The sequence below is a fragment of the Sus scrofa genome, chromosome X, assembly GCF_054392235.1.
Source record: "Sus scrofa isolate SSC_HxYL_T2T_F1_AM1 chromosome X, Sscrofa_HxYL_maternal_Yorkshire_Landrace_v2.0, whole genome shotgun sequence".
Classification (NCBI taxonomy): Eukaryota; Metazoa; Chordata; class Mammalia; order Artiodactyla; family Suidae; genus Sus; species Sus scrofa.
The window spans coordinates 69,504,284-69,525,178 of record NC_139401.1 but is presented as its reverse complement, the minus strand read 5'-3'; the positions used below and the strand labels follow the sequence as shown (position 1 = coordinate 69,525,178).

The following is a 20,895-nucleotide window of genomic DNA, read 5'->3' as shown; positions in this document are numbered from 1 at the left end:
TTATACTAACTAAAGTTTGCCATTTTCATTGACCTTTTCAAAACCAGCTCTTAGTTTTGTTGATTTTTTTCCTATTGTTTTTCTAGTTTCCATTTCATTTATTTCTACTGATTGTTGTTATTTTCTTCCTTCTGCTAACTTTGGGATTAGCTGTTTTTTCCCCTACTTCCTTAAGGTACACTTCAAGGTTGTTTCTTTGAGAACTTTCTTTTTTCTGAGTGTAGGTGTTTAGGTGTTTAACACTATAAATTTCTCTTAGTACTGCTTTTTCTACATTCCATAAGTTTTGGTATGTTGTTTTCTATTCTCATTGGTCTCAAGATATTTTATTTCCCTTTTGATTTCTTTGATTCACTGGATGTTCAGAAGTGTGGTGTTTAATTTCCACATATTTTTAAATTTTCCATTTTTCCTATTTTTATTTATTTCCAATTGCATAACATTGTAAACAGAAAATATAGGAGTTTTCACTGTGGCTCAGTGGTAATGAGCATGACTAGTATCCATGAGGATTTGGATTCAATCCCTGGCCTCGCTCAATGGGTTAAGTATCCAGCATTGCTGTTAACTCTGGTGTACGTCATGGATGTGGCTTGGATCCTACATTTCTATGGCTATTGTATAGGCTGAAAGCTGTAGTTACAATTCGACCCCTAGACTGGGAACTTCCATATGCCACACTTGTGCCCCCCCCCCAAAAAAAAAGAAAAGAAAGAAAAAACATATATTTGGTATGATTTCAATTTTCTTAAATTTAGTAATTGTTCTGTAATCTAACATATAATCTATTGTAGAGAATGTTCCATGTGCATTTGAGAATGTATATATGCTACTGCTTCATGGAATATTCCACATAGGTCTGCTAGGTCCACTTGGTCTAAAGTATCATTCAAGTCCAGTGTTTCCTTATTGTACATTTTATTGATATAACAGTGTATTTTAAGATGATAACAACTTAACTTTGATCACATACAAAAACTTCCCTTTTTTCTCCCTACCACATACTTTATGCTCTCAATGTCATAATTTACCTCTTTTTATACTGTATATGCATTAACAGATGGTTGTAGCTATTGTTATTTTAATACTTTTGTCCTTTAACCTTAGAATTAGAACTAATTAATACACCATCATATTAGTTAACACTTTGTCCTTTAACATTAGCATTAGAATTAATATACCACCACATTATATATTCTGAATTTCACTATATACTTACCTTTACCCTAGTTTGTTATATTTTCTTGTGTCCTTTCATTTCATCTTGAAGAGTTCTTTCAGCATTTCTTATAAGGTAGGTCTAAATGATGATGAATTCCCTCAGCTTTTGTTCATTAGGGAAAATCTTTATCACGCCTTAATTTCTGAAGGATAACTGTGGTTGGGTAAAGCACTCTTCATTGACATTTTTTTCTTCCAGCAATTTACATATATCATTCCACTCTCTCCTGGCCTGAGAAATCCACTGATAGCATTATGAGCATTCCCTTGTATGTGAGTTTTTTCTTTTTTCTCTTATTCCATTTAAAATTCTGTCTTTGATTTAGACAATTTTTTAAAAGTATAGAAGGAAAAGATTGTTTGGGGTTGAGATGGAGTGGTACTTATTAATTAACCAGCTAAGCCATAGAGCCATCTAGGTACTTATTAATTAAATAAACTTTTATATCCAAATCTTTCCCTAAATTGGGATATTCTCAGCCATTATTTCTTTAAATAAGCTTTTCTGCCCCTTTCTCCCTGTCTTCTGTTTCTTGGACCCCAATAACACAATAATGTACAGATTATTTCTCTTAATGGTATCCCATAGTTCATGTAGTCTTTCCTCACCTTCCTTCCTTCTTTCCTTCCTTCCTTTCTTCCTTTCTTTTTCTTGCTCTCTCTCTCTCTCTCTCGTTCTCCTCTGACTGGGTAACTTCAAATGATCTGTTTTCTACTTCACAGACTCTTTCTTCTGCTTTATCCAGTCTTCTGTTGATGCTCTCTACTGCATTTTTCATTTTATGTATTGTATTCTTCAGCTCAAGAATTTTTGTCTGGTTCTTTTTAATGATTTCTATCTCTCTGCTAAACTCTTCCTTTTGCTCTTGTATCATTTTCTTGATTTCATTGATTTGCCTTTGTGTGTTTTCTTTTACCTCACCGAGTTTCCTTAAAACACTCATTTTGAATTCTTTGTTGAACAAATCACAGATTTTCATTTATTTGAAGTCAGTTCCTGGAAAATTATTGTTTTCCTTGAGTGGTGTCATGTTTCCTTGATTTTTCTTGTTCTTTGAAAGCGTGCAATACTGTCTTCACATTTGAAGAAGTATTGCCTCCTTTAATCTTTACCAAGATTCCATCTGCCTTGTTAGGTGTTCTGAGCCTTTCTCAGGCCTTTTCTATGGCTATATCTGCTCCACAATTCTAGTTCCTGCTTGATATGGGGGGGGTCCTTGAGATTTGAAAACCTTCTCTGAATGCTTTGAAGCCAGGCTAGATGCTGACAGATTCCTATTTGCCTTCCCTATGGCAGTGTTGAATACTAAAGTTTGTGTGTTTGTGTGGCTTTCTCCCAACCCCACAGTCAGGCCAGCATTCTGTGTGTGTTCATTAGCCATCTGCAAAGGCTCACTCTCACCACCCTCAAGAGTGTGCAAAGGAAGCTAGACATGGGGTACGCATGTGTTGCTGAGATGCATAGAATGCTGGGGTACCTGAGGGTAATGAGAGGATTTGCAGGTGAGTCATCCTCAGCAGCTTGTGGATGAACTTCCTGATGGAATCCATGAAACAGTTTGGATTTACATCCCTATGATACCACTGCATTCTTTTTCAAACTCTGGTGGTTGTTCTCCCAGCCATCCACTTGCCCTCCAGTCATGCACTTCATGACTCAGTATTCTGGATGGGTGAGAAAGAAATTGTCCTTTTTGGCAGTGTGCTGCATATCTGGGGAGGCCAGATGCTTACTCACACACTTTCATTTTCTCTCATGAAGAAATCACAGGCTAAAAAGTTTTCTCTTGACACTGAACTGTGATACCTTGGGGAAGGCAAATCAATGAAATAAAGAAAATTATGCAAGAACAAAATGAAAAGTTTAGCAGAGAGATAGAAATCATTAAAAAGAACCAAATAGAAATTCTGGAGCCAAATAATATAATAAATAAAATGAAAAAATTAAACTATTCCTTACATTCTCCATTGAGTCCAATCTCAGATTTTTTTTTTCCAACAGTATGCTGGAACTACTCTGCTAGACTCATGGCTTTCACAAAGTCCCCCTTGTCCATAGATAATTGTCAAAACTGGTCTTCTAATGGGGGGGGGGGAAAGAGATGGTAGAAGACTCCTTTACTGACATTTTGATGGCATCACTCTCCAGAGAAAAACTGTTCTTAAACTTTGATAGAAGGGACCTTTGACAACATATACAGCAGTGAAACTCCAGAGAGCCAATCCTTGGATGCATGTCTCACAACTAAAGAAGCAAATCAGAATTTCTATTGGAAGGCTACTCCAATAGGTAACATCAAATTGAGGATTCTCAGAAATCTATCAGAAATAACCAATTTTCTGAAATAGACAACTGACTCAGACCTTTGGAACAAGCAAATGACCTTGGACAGTGGACAGCTTGTCCCAAATATATCAGACAGAGATCCCTCTCTAATTTCTGTTTTATCTTTCATCTGCTTGCTTTAACATTTTTATTTTCTATAAACTCCTGGTTGTCATCCACTCCTAATTGCCCCTTTTCTCCTTTCTTCCTCTTTATGGTAATTGCTAGGTATAATGTCATAAGATTATCCCAAAGAGTAGTCACTATCCTCAGTCTTACCCCCATATCTTATTAGATATGACCCCTGTGATTAAAAGAATCTTACGGGCAATTTTAATGTCATCAAATTATACCATATAGAATTATAGCCAATGGTGTTTACTTGCATCTACATGGACAAATGATCTTAAACAAATAACCTTTGACTTTGGCTTTGCTTGAGTCCCAGAAAAAGAACCACCTATTAGAACTATTGAACAGATCATGGGAATTCTGAATTCAACAATCTTTGTAGGGCAATGTGCCAAATGCTTGCCACCTGGAATTAATAGAACTTCTTCTTTTAGTTTAAACAAATTGTTTAAATGTTAAAAAAAACCAACAGAAATTTATATTTGTAACCCAGCTAATGTAAGACCTTTTACGAACAATTCCTTTTGCCTGGATCCCCATGTGCTTCTAACAGATGTTACTTCTTTGAGGCAAGGACCCCTGGTCTTGTTTATCTCAGAATAACACCCCATGCACCTTAGGAAGAGTATTCTGAGACTAGTCTGCACACAAAGACACTAATTCTGTAAATCTGCAAGGCTGAAATCCTGACTCAGTTGTGAACTCTAAAATGAGGTCACCCTTGATTTGTTAAGTAATTCCTGGGGGAATTATTGACTCATTGTTTATGTGAATAATAAGAGCAGGGTACCCAGTGCTAGGAATCATACAAATAGAAAAAACTGTGAGAAACTTACTACTAACATTGGCAGGAGTTATTAATGCCACCGCTACCCTAGATAGAATACAGACGAGACTCACATCAGCATGAGTAGTGCCCATCTCATTACTCTAGATTTCCTTTGGGCTAGTCATGTGCCAGTAGTAATACCTCTTGCTGTACTTGGATTAGTGAGAGAGACAAGGCAGTGTAAGCCACATATTGCCTTATGGAGAAAGATACTTGGATCTCTAAGGTTGATCATCATGGCAATTGGAATTCTGGGTTCCAAAGCATCATACAGGGAGGTAGCTCAAGAGGGATTTGGGATGAATGATGAATTGGAAAGGTAGTGTGAGCAGGGCCAGGGTATTCAAAGCAGGTGGAAGATGGTATGAAGGGTGTATGAGTAGAGAAGCAGAATGACTGGGAGCAAGGTGAGGTGGAGGCTGAGGGTAGGATGGAGGATGGAAGGAGGAGGCCAGAGAAATAGTGAGAGCTGGCAACTGGGAATGGGAGAGGGTTGTGGAGAAAGGACATTAGGGGTAGTTAGGAGAGGTATCACAAGTGGGAGCCCAAGGAAGGCAGGCCAAGCTGCACTGATCTAGGTTTTGCTGTCAAAGTCCCTTAGGAAACTGGACTTAGGGGGTTTTGCTCCAGTTGCGGCATAAGTTATTCTAATGCATCAACAAGGAAAAGAGATAAAACCAAATAGTGTCAAGGACTGGCTCTCTCCATTGCTCCCAAGAGTGTGAAGAGATGTCTGTATTCTGAGAGATATATATCTAGCAGAGACTAGGGAATATGAAGTCCCTCCTCTTTGAAAAGCCCAACACAGAGTTAGCAAAGGCTGAAACTCTAAGGCATGGCAAGAGAGTGATAATTTGGCCACTCTGTTCTAAGCACCTCTGGAATAACCAGGTTGTGCTCTATGACTTGTATCTATCTTTCCATCTCCTTCTCTCTCAATCTCCCCCCTTTTCTTTTATCCCCTCTCCCTAGCCAATATCATAAACCTATCACCTGCCCCTGCGAAAGGCTGGCTGTTTCCTCCTTCACTGTTCTTTAACAATTTGCAGCAGTTATATAACCACACCATGATGTTTTCATAGGTCCTTTCTTACCCTCCAGTGGTCTGGAGCTGGTTTGTGAAAATGACCAGGTGATACTTGGTGCTCTGTACTTTGGTACAAGGTTGTTCACTTCTATTCTGGCCACTCTATAACCTCACTGAGTGCAATAAGAATTGAATCTCAAGGCTGAGAAGGGTGGGGATCCTGGTAAGGATGAGAAGGGGCTGTGCCACACTGGCCATACCTCTGTCGCAAGTTATAGCTAACAAGCATCAATTTAATGACCCTGAAAACAAAGAGGTAATTATAAGGGACCCTAAGAGTCTTCCTGCAATTTTCTCTTCCTCAAGGAGGGCTATGCAAGGCCAGCCGACTGAGTGGCAATGAGCACTTTGTCTGGAACACTGGTCTAATTTAATGAGATTCTAGAGTCTGTATAACTGCTATTTTCTTTCTATATGTGTGTGTGCTGGTAAAGTTTCATAGTGTTTGAATGCAGACATTATAATATGTATTTTGGACTTCTCGTGTGACTCACAACATAATTACTTCGTGTTGCTTCTATAAAATGTATTTTCAAAAGAGGTATATTGGGAGTTCCCATTGTGGTTCAGTGGTTAACGAATCTGACTAGGAACCATGAGGTTGTGGGTTCTATCCCTGGCCTCGCTCGGTAGGTTAAGGATCTGGCCTTGCCGTGAGCTGTGGTGTAGGTCACAGACGAGGCTTGGATCTAGCGTTGTTGTGGCTGTGATGTAGGCCAGCAGCAGTAGCTCCGATTAGACCCCTAGCATGGGAACCTCCACATGCCGCGGGTGCGGCCCTGGAAAGGACAAAAAGAAAAAAAAAAAAAAAAAAAAAAAAAGAGGTATATTGCCCCATCCCCTCCTCCCAGTAGGCTCATTTCAAAGCTCTGAAACTCTATGGTGCATATACTACTGAAGAATTAACAAAGTTTAAGTTTTTATTAGGTATAAAATAAGCTACAAAGATATATTGTACAACATGGGGAATGCAGTAAATATTTTATAATAACTGTAAATGGACTATAACCTTTAAAATTGTGAATCACCAAAAATGAATAAATAAATAAAAAGAATTCACAAAGTTCTAATCTTTATCAAACCTCATCTACTTTTCTATTTGCCATTCTGCTTTTCCTCTTATCCCTTTTTATTTTTCTAATGAATGACTTGATTTTTGTTTCCCACCTCTTCATTTCACTTTACTGGTTCTGTGATGATGCTGGAGGCTGCCAGGGCCTCACACAGAATGCAGCTGGTAATATGTATGATAAAGTCACCTTTGAGAAAGTTTACTTGCTTTTGGAGATTCCATTGTTCCCTGTGTGTGGCAAGCTGCAGACCTGGTGACTTCTAAGAACTTTATGGTGGGGTTTTGAAGAGGAGATATCAGCTCAGTCTATCAGTTTGAGAAGGATCTACATAGACAAAGAAAGCCTGCAAGCAATATATCAGCCAGCTCCAATGGTGTGCTGATTTAACAACCAGCACTCTGAAAAATTCCTGGTATGTATATTGCTGATTGCCATGGTATTATATACACTATGACCAATTTTAAGATACGAACTTACACTACTAAAGGTAGAGTTGGGAATAAATGCACACAATCTGATTTCCTGAGTCCATAAGAGTTATTCCAGTACACCACAACTCTGTTTACTACGAATAGACTGCTTTATGTCTCCTGGAGGTAGAGTCCTCCTCTTGGCAATAAAAAGACTGGACTGAGTAGTGCATACAGAATCTTGGAGCTTTGATATTTATAAGTTAAAGGTTCAGAGTCTCAGGGTTTGTGTTCTTGACAAATGAGCAGGACTACTGGGAAGGAAGCTGGATCTCAAGCTGATATGCAAATTCGTAGATGAGAAATGTCAGATGTGCTTGAGTTTGATAAAAGTGTAGGACAATTGCTTTTTTCTAGAAAGGAGGGGTTGATAACCAAAAAACTGAGGGAGCACAATGATGTTATTCTCAATTGTCCCAGAGAGGAGTGTTTGGAAGCCAAGGTCCTTTAACACCTTGGTTTGGTTTCTCAGAAAGTACCAGGAGGGCAGCACCTCTCACCAGCAAGGCTCATCTATTGCATAACCACCTTATTGACATAAATATTGTGGCAAAAATGGGGTCACTGGTACCAAACTTCTGAATGTTTTCTAAAAATTTTCTAAAATGCATTTTATCAAGTGGATAGTTTCCAATCAGTGAGCTTCGATTCTTGCTCTATATGGGGCTGAGTTCATTAGGGTCCTAAGGGGAGTGAGGTAGGTGACTAGGATCAGTGCTCTAACAAGAAACACTTCCCACCTGGCAATTCATTCTCTGGACTTCTAGTCCAATGCCTTTTCTAATACATCTGATCTAATGGAGAGGGAAGCCATATTTTCCCAGGGCAAGGATTTGAGCAGATAGGATGGAGCTATGGAAGCATCAGTTAGCCAGGAAGTGCAAGTTATTGAAAAGGATTGGCACCCATATCCCCTGCCCCTAACAACTGTAGTAAGGCATATTTGTGCTCCAGTTGTGTGATCATGAGCAACTACTTGCCTTGAACCTCTGTTTGCTTACGTGAAAAATAGGAATAATAATAGTAGTATCTATCTATCACATTTCATTTTTATGAAGATTAAAACAAAGCACTTAATATAATGCTAAGCACTCAATAAATGTTTAATTGGTAGTAGGAGGATTGCATTTCACCCCTGGACTAAAACTGTTGATGTTTCCTTTTCTTCCCCCCAGCTTTCCTAAATTTGCATCAGATTTCACAACCACCCCAGGGTCTCTTGATTTACTTTTGCTTGAGGGAGACGAGGAAACCACTGGGCTAGAAGTGGCTGAGTCACAGGAGGCCTCTATGGAACAAAGGGGCTTCTAAATCTCTGCCTCCTTGTGTTAGAGTTGGGGGAGGGTGGTGATGAAGAATTGGGTGGGGTTGCAAATGCTTCACCCTAGGCGCTATTCAGAAGAACCCAGAATGGCCATTTTAAACCTGATTCACAGTAGCAGACTCAGGCAATGCAGTGTTTTGTCCTTTGGACCCAGAGAAGAAAGGGGGAAAGCCTGTGGGGGGAATGCCCTAGATAACAGCTGGTCTGGTTTTGTTTGCCTATTTAGTTTTAGTTAGTTTTGATGAAATAAAAGTTCATATTTTAAAGCAATTTAAGGAAAATTTAAACATGAAAATTTTCTCTGCCCTTTGGCCTCTTCCCTCCCATCTAGTGTGCATTGTGTAACCACATTATGCATTCACCAGACCTCCACAAAAGCAGAAATACCTGCTCAGCCCTCTAGAGCAATATTCTCCTAGCACCAGCAAGATAACTCCTTAGAGATAACATTCCTTCTTAATCTTGTAAGGCTTCACAATAGTCTACTACTGCATAACTTCTTAGGAGATAATATTCCTTCTTAATCCTGGGATGACCCACTACTTTGTACATACAGATCTGGATTGTATAAACTGTCAATACATCATTTGATGTATAACCTTCTGTCTCAAAAATGTATATACTATCTTTTGACCTCTAACAGGCAGAAAGTTCTCAGAGCTCTCTGAGAGACTATCTCCTAGGTTATACTCTTCAGGTTGGCTTGAATAAAAACTTTCATTTCTATCTTAGATTGACTATTGATTAATTTTTCATCAACATTTGCATGGCATACCTGGCAGGATATCAGAGATACCTACCAGAGAACACCTGGAGGACAGCTTGAATTGGCCATTAGTACCAGCATGTACCCTTTGAGACCCGCTGACTTCTTGGTATCTCTCAGGTGTTCTGGTGAGTTCGCCTTAAATGTGGATCTTATTGTTTGACTGACGATCCTAAAAATTTTATTTGAACTGTTTTTACTTACGACTTGGAGTCTTAGGGGGCATTGGTACATTTTCCTAGGCAAGTACCTAGGAGGATCTGGGTGGGAGGTACAGGGAAACATAGGTGGCTAGATTTTGTTAAATTTGGCTTAAATTGAGAAAAAACAAGTTGAGATATGCTCTAAACAAACTTTGCTAGTGAAATGAGGGAATTATTCAGCTGGAAAGAATGAGGGTCATTTGCTCCTTCCAGCCACAAGGCATCCTCAGGTGGCTGAGAACCTAGCTGAAGGTCTGAGGAATAACCCTTGTGACATGTAGTGGATGTAGTGGTCCCCCAGGGAATCCCACTAAAACCATTAAGCAAATACTTCTCTTCCAGGATGTGTGACAGAGGCTGAACACCTAATGCTCCAAGCATACACGGTGGCTTTAAGAATGCAGTGGTTAGAGGGAGAAACCAAGGCATATAAAAGAGTTGAACTGACCCAAGGGTAATTCCTTGGGGAGCTAGACTCAGAAGCAGCACACACCCCATAGACCGTACCATCCTCAGAAAGTTTTTCAGACCATATCTGAATTAGGACACCAAATTAATAATAGGCCTCAAAGACCAAATAGCTCCCAGAAGACCAGTCACCTATGGGAAACCCAGGTGGGTGAAACTGACACTTGCTAGTATTTAACTTAAATGGTAAAGTCTAACAAAATATAATTTGTCCCTGAGATGGCCCAAACGGGGCATTTTTGATTTACCTAAGTTGGTTTACTTGCAGGCTCAATTAGAAGAAGCCAGCTATAAAATCAAACAGTCAAAATAGGAGACATTTGAATTGGTACTTGGAAGCCTTAAAATGAGAGAATGATAAAATGGCTTCACTGTAAGAGACAAATAAAAAATTATTAGAAATGTGGCTAAATTAGGAAAGACCTTGGAAACCATTGCTTATCCCCACCCCCGCCTACACCTTTTCCTCTTCTTTCAGATCCTTCATATCCTCTTTCTGAGCTCCCCCATCCTGACCTTCCTGCTTTTCTACTTCCAATTTTATTTTATTTATTTATTTTTTGTCTTTTTAGGGCCGCACCCACGGCATATGGAGGTTCCCAGGCTAGGGGTCAAATCAGAGCTGTAGCCACTGGCCTACACCACAGCCACAGCAACGCCAGATCTGAGCCACATCTTCGACCACAGCTCATGGCAAAGCTGCTTAACCTACTGAGTGAGGCCAGGGATCAAACCTGCGATCTCATGGATACTAGTCAGATTCGTTTCCAATGAGCCAGGACTGGAATTCCTACCTCCATTAAAGAAAGAATTTGAGTTTAAGGGAAAGGATAAAGACAACCCTAAAATAATAGCTGCTCCCTTTAAGGAGAAACCCACAAGTAAAGGGGAGTCTGCTCTTACCTATACCCCTTGGACTAGGATAGAACTTGACTAAGGATTTTTCAGATCCTTTACAGATATTTTGGACTTTGCTAAATAATTTGATCTTACAGTAACAACTTATGAGTCTGGATATTCAGACTTGTACTAGCTTGTACATTTACTAGTCTCTGAAAATAAAGCAAAAGAATGACTCCAAGAGATAGACTGGAAGACACTTATGAAAGAATTTCATAAACATAAAGCTGCACATTACCAGAAATGTAGAGAAATTGCCCACTACCTATATCAAGCTAGTCCGAAAACCTTTCCAAAGAAAATAGATTGAGCAAAAATCTATCAATGCAAACAATGGGCAGGAGAGACAATTTTTTATTATTTTCAAGTTTTGAAAATATAGTCAAACAACACTCTGGCATTAACCCAAAGTGCTTCCTGAACCACCAGAACAATCCAATACTCAATTCTATTTTCCTAGAAGGAATAGATGAACTGGCACAACCAGTAAAAAGATACAAATTGGATTGTGCTACTATGTATAATAATAAGCTTGTCACTATTGCTGACAGTCTCCAAAACCTCATAGAAAAAGAGAAAAGGAAAGAGCTGCCAAGGTTGTGAAAGTGCAGTTACAACAGCTCAGCAGTTCATCAAGACCACCTGGCTCAAATCTCAGTCTCAAAACAACCACCTCTGCCTTTATTACAGAAAACCTGGGCATTTTAAGAGACTGCCATTAGAGTTCCTGTTGTTGCTAAGCAGGTTAAGAACTAGTATCCACGAGGATGCAGGTTCAATCCCTGGCCTTGTTGACCGGGTTAAGGATCCAGAGCTGCAGAATGGATCACAGATGTGGCTTGGATCTGGCATTGCTGTGGCTTAGGACTCAGCTGCAGCTCTGATTCAACCACTAGCTCTGGGAATTTCCATACGCCCCAGGTGTGGCCGTAAAAAGAAAAAAAGAGAGAGACCAACACAAGTTTAAACGAGATTTAGAACAAGGCAAGATTAACAAGGAATAGGGGTGCTCTTGAGGATTATGAGAGGACATTACCCCTCCTCCTCGCTAACACTTTAGGGGAAATTGAAATAACAATCAGAGGGAAAAATTCTAAGGCACTTGTAGACATGTGGGCTAAATTATCTATTCTTAACCCTACCCTAATCTATTGCCTTCTCCCTCAACTCAAATGGTAAGGGTTTCTAATTTACCTAAGCAAGTTTTAAACCAGAACCGATAACTTTTCAACTAGGAACTATCATAGAAAAACATGTGTCCATTTTGGTGAAATGTGCTCCAATTCATTCGATAGGATGAGACCTTTCAGAGGCATACAACCATGTCGCCTTTTCACCTAAGGGTGAAGTGATTTTAGATTTGTAAAACTTAAATGCAGACCAGAACATAATAACCGAGAAACAGATGGTTGGGAAAACAAAAGTTCAGACTGATGGAGAGGAGCTTTTTTTTTACTGTTACTGTTTTTACTGTTTTAAGTGCCTGAGGAATTATGATCATCCTTCTCAGACATTGGGAAAATCAAGTCAGCTATTCCTATTAAAGTATCTATCAATAATTCCAAGCCTCTATCCAATATTTGACAATAACTACTTAGATCAGAGGCATTAAATGGGATAAGACCTATTACTCAGGCATTCCTTGTACCGGTCCTTGTACCAGCCCAATTTTACTGGTAAGAAAGTCAAATGAGGAAGGCTAGAGGTTTGTTCAGGACCTGAGAGCTATAAATAACATTGTGATCCCTCACACCCTGCTCCGAGTCATTCCAGCAGACACCTATTATTTCTCAGTAATAGACCTATGTAGTGCATTTTTTAGTATTCCAGTGAAAGAAGAAAGCCAATACCTCTTGGTCTTTATGAGGGAAGATTGTCAGTATACCTGGGCAGTTATGCCACAAGGCTATACTGAAAGTCCCACTTATTTTCCTCAAATACTTAAAGCTGATTTGGCTGTTCTTCACTTCCCTAATGGCTCTGTTTTAATTCAACATGGAGATGATTTGCTTTTGTGTCTGAGAACTGAACAGGACTTTCAAAGAGACACTATCCACCTGTTAGAACAATTGGCCTCTAGGGACATAAGGCGTCCAGAGGCAAACTGCAATTCTGTTTACCAATTGTAAAATATTTGGGTCATTTGATATCCAAGGAAGGATTAATTGATTCTCAAAGAATTAAGGGAATCCTGGCTTTCTTACTGTCCAAAACAAAGAACTAGCTAAGAGGATTTCTATGTTTGACTGGATAGTGTAGGAATTGGGTACCGAATACCTCTCTCATTTCCCAACCCCTCTATAGGTCATTTAACTATGACATATCAGGCCCAATTGAATGGACAACAGAAGGAGAAAAGGCTACAGATGCCTTAAAATCTTCATTGACTCGGGCTCCAGCATTAGGCCATCCTAATTAAAAATTACCATTTTTTTCTTTGTGCCTGAAGACAAAGGAAATGCCCTAGGGGTGTGTTAACTCAGAAGTGTGATGACCAGCATCAACTCATAGGTTATTAGTTAGATTCGGTGGCAAAAGGACTCCCTCTCTGTATGAGGGCTATTTCAGCAACAACTCTCTTGTTCAAAGCTACTGAAGAGCTTATAATGGGGTATCCTTTGACTATCTGTCAGTGGAGTCTCTTTTAAATTCTCATCACACTCAGTACTATTCTGTGAGTAGAGTCACTTCTTACAAGGTACTGTTGCTTTCTTTGCTTAATAATATTTTGGTGCAATTCAGTAATCTGAACCATATAACTTTGCTTCCAGCACCACAGGAAGAAAACAGTAACAATTGTTTTTTACCAACTGATTAAATTCTTACTCCTAGGAATGATTTACGAGAAACCCTATCGATAATGCTGACTTAATTTGGTTTACAGAAGGATCTTACTTAAAGGATGAACAGGGACATTCCGAGCTGGATATGCAATAATGTCCACTGTGGACATGATTAAAAGTTTTTACTTACCAGAAGCAAAGTTGGCACAGCAAGCTGAATTAATTGCTCTAATCAGGGTTTGTCAGCTAGCCAGAGATCAAATAGCAAATATTTACACTGAGGCTTTTGGAGTGGCTCATGATTTTGGAATGCTCTGGAAGCAAAGAGGATTTCTTACTTCCCCAGGCGAACATATAAAAAATGGGAAAATAGCCTCAGAATTATTAGACTCTATAATTACTCAAACAATTGGCTATTATGAAAATACCTGGACATTCCAAATCTGATTCAATAGCTAAAGGCAATCAATTCACAGACTCAGCAGCTAAATGAGCTGCTTTATGTTACGTTTCCAACCAGCTCTGAGAATGTCTAACACTTAAACCTGACCTCAATGTAACTGTTAGGAAATTTCTCCTACAGTTTCAAGAATTAGCTGCAGAAGACAAAAAACAAATATGGGAGAAGAAAGCAGAATTCTTTGATTCCCATTTCATAAATATGGTTTTGACCAAATAAGAGGCCTATAGTGCCCACAAGGCTCAGTTACCCTTACTCCAGCATGTGCATTCCCTGACACATTAGGGCCCTGAAGAAATAAATTTTGGGGGGGAAAGCAGTATAATTGGAAGCCCTCCCTATGGTAACCAACAAGGCATATGCTTGATGCACTATTTGCCCTAAGCATAATCCCAGAAAACCACTCCATTGGTCACAAGGTCACTTTTACCTTCCTAAGGGACCCTTTGAGGTATGGCAACTGGGCTTCAACCAAATGCCATTTCACGGATATAAATATATTTATAATGACATATATTTTCACACTAGAATTAAGCTTTTCCATGAAGGAGAGCACTGGCTTTAATAATAGGTAAATTACTGTTGGAAGAAATAGTTCCTGGTTCAGGGATCCCTTCCGAGTTGCACAGTGACCAAGGGACTCACTTTACTGGACAAATAATTAAATCAATTTGTGATATTTGCCCAAAAGCATGCTTATTATCCCAATTTTGGGGATTGGTAGAAAGAACAATACTATCAAAACTCAACTGGCAAAATTCTCAGAGGCTTTTCATCTTTCATGGCCAAAAGCCTTCCCATTGTTGCGTGTCAACCTTGGATATATCCCTTTTAGTAAACAATTGTCCCCTTTTGAAATAATCACTGGGCAATTTATGGGCTTAGATGAAGGCATTTAACCAGCGTTATTTAAGCATAACATATTATATTATTGCCAAGGACATATTAAAGCACTTAAATAAAATGAAAAGCTAATAGCTAATTCCTTCTATGGTGAACTCCTAGGAGACAAAGACTCTAAGGACCACAGGTGACAGCATGGAAATTTTGTGTACTAGAAAAGAAATCAGATGAAGAACTCTTTATAGCTACATTGGAAGGGCCCATATCAGGTATTACTAATAAATCCTTGGCTGCAAAAAAGGAGTAAGCTTTTAGATTCACATTTCTCACCTAAAAAAGGCCTCCTCTCCTGATATGCTTCAACTCCTATTTCTGACACCTGGCTTTGACTAAGTCCAGCACTATCAGACCAAGATGAGTAGATGATATCCAAAGTAGACAGCTGATTCAAGATGCTAGAAGAGCATGTATACTAATTACTTTAATAATTACTCACTTTTGATTATGAATAAAATGTATTTATTTCTTTGGCTCAATCATATGCAAGTTTCAAAAATCAATTCAAATGCTGGGTTTGAGACCAATTATCTGTATCCAGCATTTCTGGATTACTCCAGTGTTTTTCACCAATTCAGGGTTCAGACTGGCTAGCCCTTAGAGATTTTATCTTGAAAGAAATTCTATCACTGTGCAAACCACCAATGATATCACTAAGTGGAACTCTCTTACCCGGCCAATTAATGACACCTGTTCTGAACCTAGCCATCAGTACTCTTTTTCACTAGATGTTACTCATTTCCAATCAGAGCAGCATGCTAAGGTTAAGCCCAGAAACATAACAACCCATCTCTTTTGGTGGCATTATTTCCCAGTTATGAGATAAAATTATTTGGCTCATGCCAGGATATGGCTACTTGAATATGAGGGTCTCTCTTTATTGGGAACGAATTAATTATATCAGATAATCAACCTAGCACTACTCATAAATTATGGTGGATACCACCTGAAAATTGTCAAAATACTATAACTCTGAGGACCCCAGTGATTGGTTTGGAACTGATTGGTTAAGACAACCAGGAATATATTGGGTAGCTCCTAATGGGACCCACTGGATTTGTGGAATGAATTTATGGCCTTGGCTTCCCCCAGGTTGGTTAAGGAGATACACAACTTTTTTCCCTTGGGCTTAAGGTCACTTACAGTTAACCCTGGAAACAGTCCTTGCCAATATGCCTTTAATACGTGCACACTGGGTTTGATCAGTTTTCCAATGATATAATCATTTGGTCATCATAATTGTTCCTTCACTTGGAATAGAAGATTATCATTACTCACACAGAGGTTTTAACAAAATTTACTAAGCAAGCTTTGAGTAACAGTCATTAAGCCATTATCTTTCTAAATTCAGAAGTCCCCATGATAATAAAAGCAGTCCTACAGAATCACATGGGCTTTGATATGCTAACAGCTTCCAAAGGGGCAATCTGTGTTATAATGCACACTGAATGTTGTGAATTTACACCTGATGATTCTTCTAATGTAACTCATTTTTATGACCTTTGAAGAATAAAATTTCTGCTATGAATAATCCTCTTAGTTTAGGGGGCATACTAGGAAAAAGGTTTGGTTTAGGAGGATTTTGGCTTAAATCTTTACTAATGATGTTGTTTATTCTTACTGGCAATTTTAAATTGCAGTTTGTCTAACGTTTTTTTTTAGGGCTGCACCCGTGGCATATGGAAGTTCCCAGGCTAGGCTTCGAATCAGAGCTGCAGTTGCCAGCCTATACCACAACTACAGCAATGACAGATCTGAGCCACCTCTGTGAACTACACCACAGATCACGGCAATGCCAGATCTTTAACCCACTGAGAGCGGGCAGAGATTGAACCTGCATCCTCATGAATACTAGTCAGGTTCATTACTGCTAAGGCACAATGAGAACTCCAGATTGTCTAATTTATAACGTGATTCTTGCTTTTCAACACTAGTATCGCCTACTTCTACTAAGATAATGATGTCTAAATGACTTGAAACTATTGATCATATCTATAGTTCTCTATAAAATAATAGACATACACAATGAACCTGCAATGCAAAACTGGCATAAGTCTTATTGGACAACTTAGAATTGACCTTCGGTCCCTGCTGAACATCCTATAACTTCCCCTCCCCAGAAAAAGAAAAAAAAAGAAGAGAACTGGGCTATTAGACCCCACATCAAGGGACATAATTCACCTAGGGCAGGTAAGCAACTACCCTGGCATCAAGGGAACAAATACTTGCTCACCTAATGCTTTCTATCAAAAGATTTATGGTCAAAAAGGATATCAATTAAATAAATATTCATATTTTAAGGCAATTTAAGGAAAATTTAAAAATAAAAATTTCACTGCCCTTTGGCATCGACATTTTCTCCATATGGACAACAAAAATAGTGTTTTTAAAACTACATTTCAGGAGTTCCCATCATGGCTCAGTGGTTAGCAAATCCAACTAGGAACCATGAGGTTGCGGGTTCGATCCCTGCCCTTGGTCAGTGGGTTAAGGACCCGGCATTGCCGTGAGCTGTGGTGTAGGTCACAGATGCGGCTCGGATCTGGTGTTGCTGTGGCTCTGGTGTAGGCCAGCGGCTACAGCTCTGATTAGACCCCTAGCCTGGGAACCTCCATATGCCGAGGGAGTAGCCCTAGAAATGGCAAAAAGACAAAAACAAACAAATGAACAGCAACAAAAACTATATTTCATTAGCTGATGTTGCCAAACTAATTAATTAAGGGGGGTTGGAAAGGAAGAAAACCTTTTTTTCAAATATGAGTTATTTGGTACCATATCAAGATTAAGGGGAAAAACACATTTCTCCAAAATTATGAATCTATATCTATTTGATTAGAACCATTTTAATATTATTTCTTTATTTTATTTTATTTTTATTTTTAGGAGACACCCATGGGATGCAGAAGTTCCTGGGCCAGGGAATGAACCCAAGCCACAGCAGTGACAATGTTGAATCCTTAACCACTAGGCCACCAGGGAAATCTGAATATTGTTCCTTTATTTTAGAATGAATAAATGCTTATGGGAACAGCTAAGTCTCAATTATAAAGTAGTTGATTATCTGCCTAGAATATTATTTGAGCCATTCTTCTACTCCCAACTTATCATTTAGAAGTTTCATTGTATTAATAATAAAAAGTAAGCAACTAAAGGAAAAGGGTGTAATTCAAATAAGTAAATATTAGCTGCCCTTGAGGAAATTTGGAAATGGAGTTGAGGGGAAGCAAAACTCTAACACTTATACTCATCAATTTACTTAATAGTGTTCTCTTTTCCCACTATTAGTAGAGCAGTTGACTACTGCTTTAAGTCCTTACTCAAAAAGACTAAGTCTAGGCATTTTAAATCATTTGGTCCAAGACAGTTTAACATGCACACACACACAAATATATAAAACAAACCAAAACAAAAAACAAACAAGAAAAACTTAACAACTCAGGGTAGAGAGAAGATTCCTTCCCTCAAAAGCAATTTCTGGTAGACATACTTTTCCCTATTCCTCTCACTAAGTATAGATAAGAACTCTGGACATTATACACAAAACAAATATAAGAGGAGTTCCTGTGGGTTAATGAACCCAACTAGTATCCATAAGGACGTGGGTCTGATCTCTGGGCTTGCTCAGTGGATTAAGGATCCAGCATTGCTGTGAGCTGTAGTGTACGTCTCAGACACTGCTCGAATCCTGCAGTGCTGAGGCTGCTGCATAGGCCAGTAGCTACAGCTCTGATTCAACACTAGCGTGGGAACCTCCATGAGCCGTGGGTGTGGCCCTAAAAAGACAAAAGACAATAACATAAAATAAAATGAATATAAGAATCTGAAAAATGAAAAGAGGGCAAACAGCTAGGTCCTCAAGGCCAAAAGGAAGATATTTTGATGAGTTCTCTGGGTTTTCTTTTGCCTCATATATCCCAGACTTGGAACTGAAGCTAGAAACCCCAAATTGCCAAATGATATTTTAAAAGGCCCTAGCAACAGATCAGGAAGGAGCAGCTTAACAAGAGAGGAAACTTTTATATAATAACTGCTCTACTTTAGTCAAACATCACAGAAAAGAACTGTGGCTCCCCACCCCTTAGCCATACCAAAAAAAAAAAAAAAAAAAAAAAAAGCCAGGTGGGGAACACAGTAGTCTCATGAGGTTGTAAGAGAATACCACAACATTCATGCTTGGGTGGTATTCAAGAGGTCCAAGTATATAAACGGAATTCTCATCTACATTAGTCAGCAATAAAACCATGAAGATCATGATATCAGTGGAGACCATGTAGAGTCTGGAATTCAGCCCCATGCAGCACAACATTATTTTTCCATGCTGGGGAGATACCAGAGGAAAAGCAGAGAGTAAAAAATTTCATCATCATTTAATGGTACCATGGCACTCCCATTACAGAATTACTAGAGACTGTGAGAGGAGCCAGAACTCCCACTGCTGCTCAGCAGTAAAAAATAAGCTCCCATCCTTGGAAGGTAATGAGGCCAAGTAGCAAATATGGAATTCTATCTATACCTGGAAGTAACAGGGTGTTAGCCTTCCTTACTCTGCCAAAGCAGTATCAGAAAAAAACCAGACGAAGCAGTGGATTTATATAACACCTGGAGTCTAATAACATAATATAAAAAATGTCCAGGTTTCAATTGAAAACCACTTGTCATACCAAGAACAAGAAGGATTTCAAACTGAAAAAAGAAAATCAAAAAAGTGTCAGCGCTGAAATGACACAGATGTTAAAATTTGACAAAGATTTTGAATCAGCCTTTATAAAAAGCATCAATGAAGAATTACATACACAACTAAAACAAAAATAGAAATCTCACTGAGGACATAGAAAGCATTGGCAAGGAAATAGAATAAAAAAGAACAAATGGGGAGTTCCCGTCGCAGCACAGTGGTTAACGAATCCGACTAGGAACCATGAGGTTGCAGGTTCGGTCCCTGCCCTTGCTCAGTGGGTTAAGGTGTAGGTCGCAGACGCGGCTCGGATCCCGCGTTGCTGTGGCTCTGGCGTAGGCCAGTGGCTACAGCTCCAATTAGACCCCTAGCCTGGGAACCTCCATATGCTGCAGGAGTGGCCCAAGAAATGGCAAAAAGACAAAAAAAATAAATAAATAAATAAATAAATAATAAAATAAAAAATTTTAAGAAAAAAGAAAAAATGGTATTTTAGAAGTATAGAGTAAGCAAAATTTTAAAAGCTCAATGGGTGAGCCCAAGAGATTGGAGAAGACAGGTAAAGAATTGATGAACTGAAAACGGAGCATTAAAAATTGCCCAAACTAAAAAAAAAAAAAAAAAATTGCCCAAAATATAAGAAACAAAAAGTAGAGACCAACATCCCTCATGAATGTATATGCAAAAGTACTCAATAACATATTAGCAAATAGAATTCAAAACTATATAAAAAGAATTATACATCATGACCATGTGAAATTTCTTCAGGTATGTAAGGCTAGTACAACATTTGACAGTCAATCAATGTAATCCCTCACATTCACAGACTAAAGAAGAAAAATCATACGATTTTATCAACAGGTGCAGAAAAAAAATCTGAAAAAAATCCACCACCTGTTTATGATAGAAACTCTCAGCAAACCAGGAACAGAGGAAGACTTCCTCAAATGGATAAAACATTTAGAAATCATTACAGCTAAAATCACTGTTAATGTTAGGAAATTAAGAACTAGATGCTTTCCCACTAATATTGAGAACAAGACAAGGATGTTTCACCACACCTGTTGAATTTGATACTGGAAATTCTAGCTAACACAATAAGATAAGAAAAGCAAACAAAATGTATACAGATTGGGGGGAAAAAAAAGAAGTAAAACTGTCATTATATAGATGATAAGAATTTCTATATAGAAAATCTCAAAGATTAAATTAAAAACTCATAGAACCAATTAATAATTACAGCAAGACTGCAGGACATAAGGTTAATATACAAAACAC

General features: G+C 38.7%; 1 long non-coding RNA gene across 1 annotated transcript in view; it reads left to right on the top strand.

The window, feature by feature from the left end:
* The window catches only part of LOC110257856 (uncharacterized), an 80,248-nt gene extending 62,321 nt beyond the window's left edge, over window positions 1–17,927 (top strand). The window contains exons 2-4 of the long non-coding RNA XR_014835647.1: window positions 9,245–9,356; window positions 17,063–17,132; window positions 17,826–17,927. This is a non-coding gene — a long non-coding RNA (uncharacterized LOC110257856). The remainder of the gene's footprint in view (window positions 1–9,244; window positions 9,357–17,062; window positions 17,133–17,825) is intronic.
* The last annotated feature ends 2,968 nt before the right edge of the window (window positions 17,928–20,895 follow it).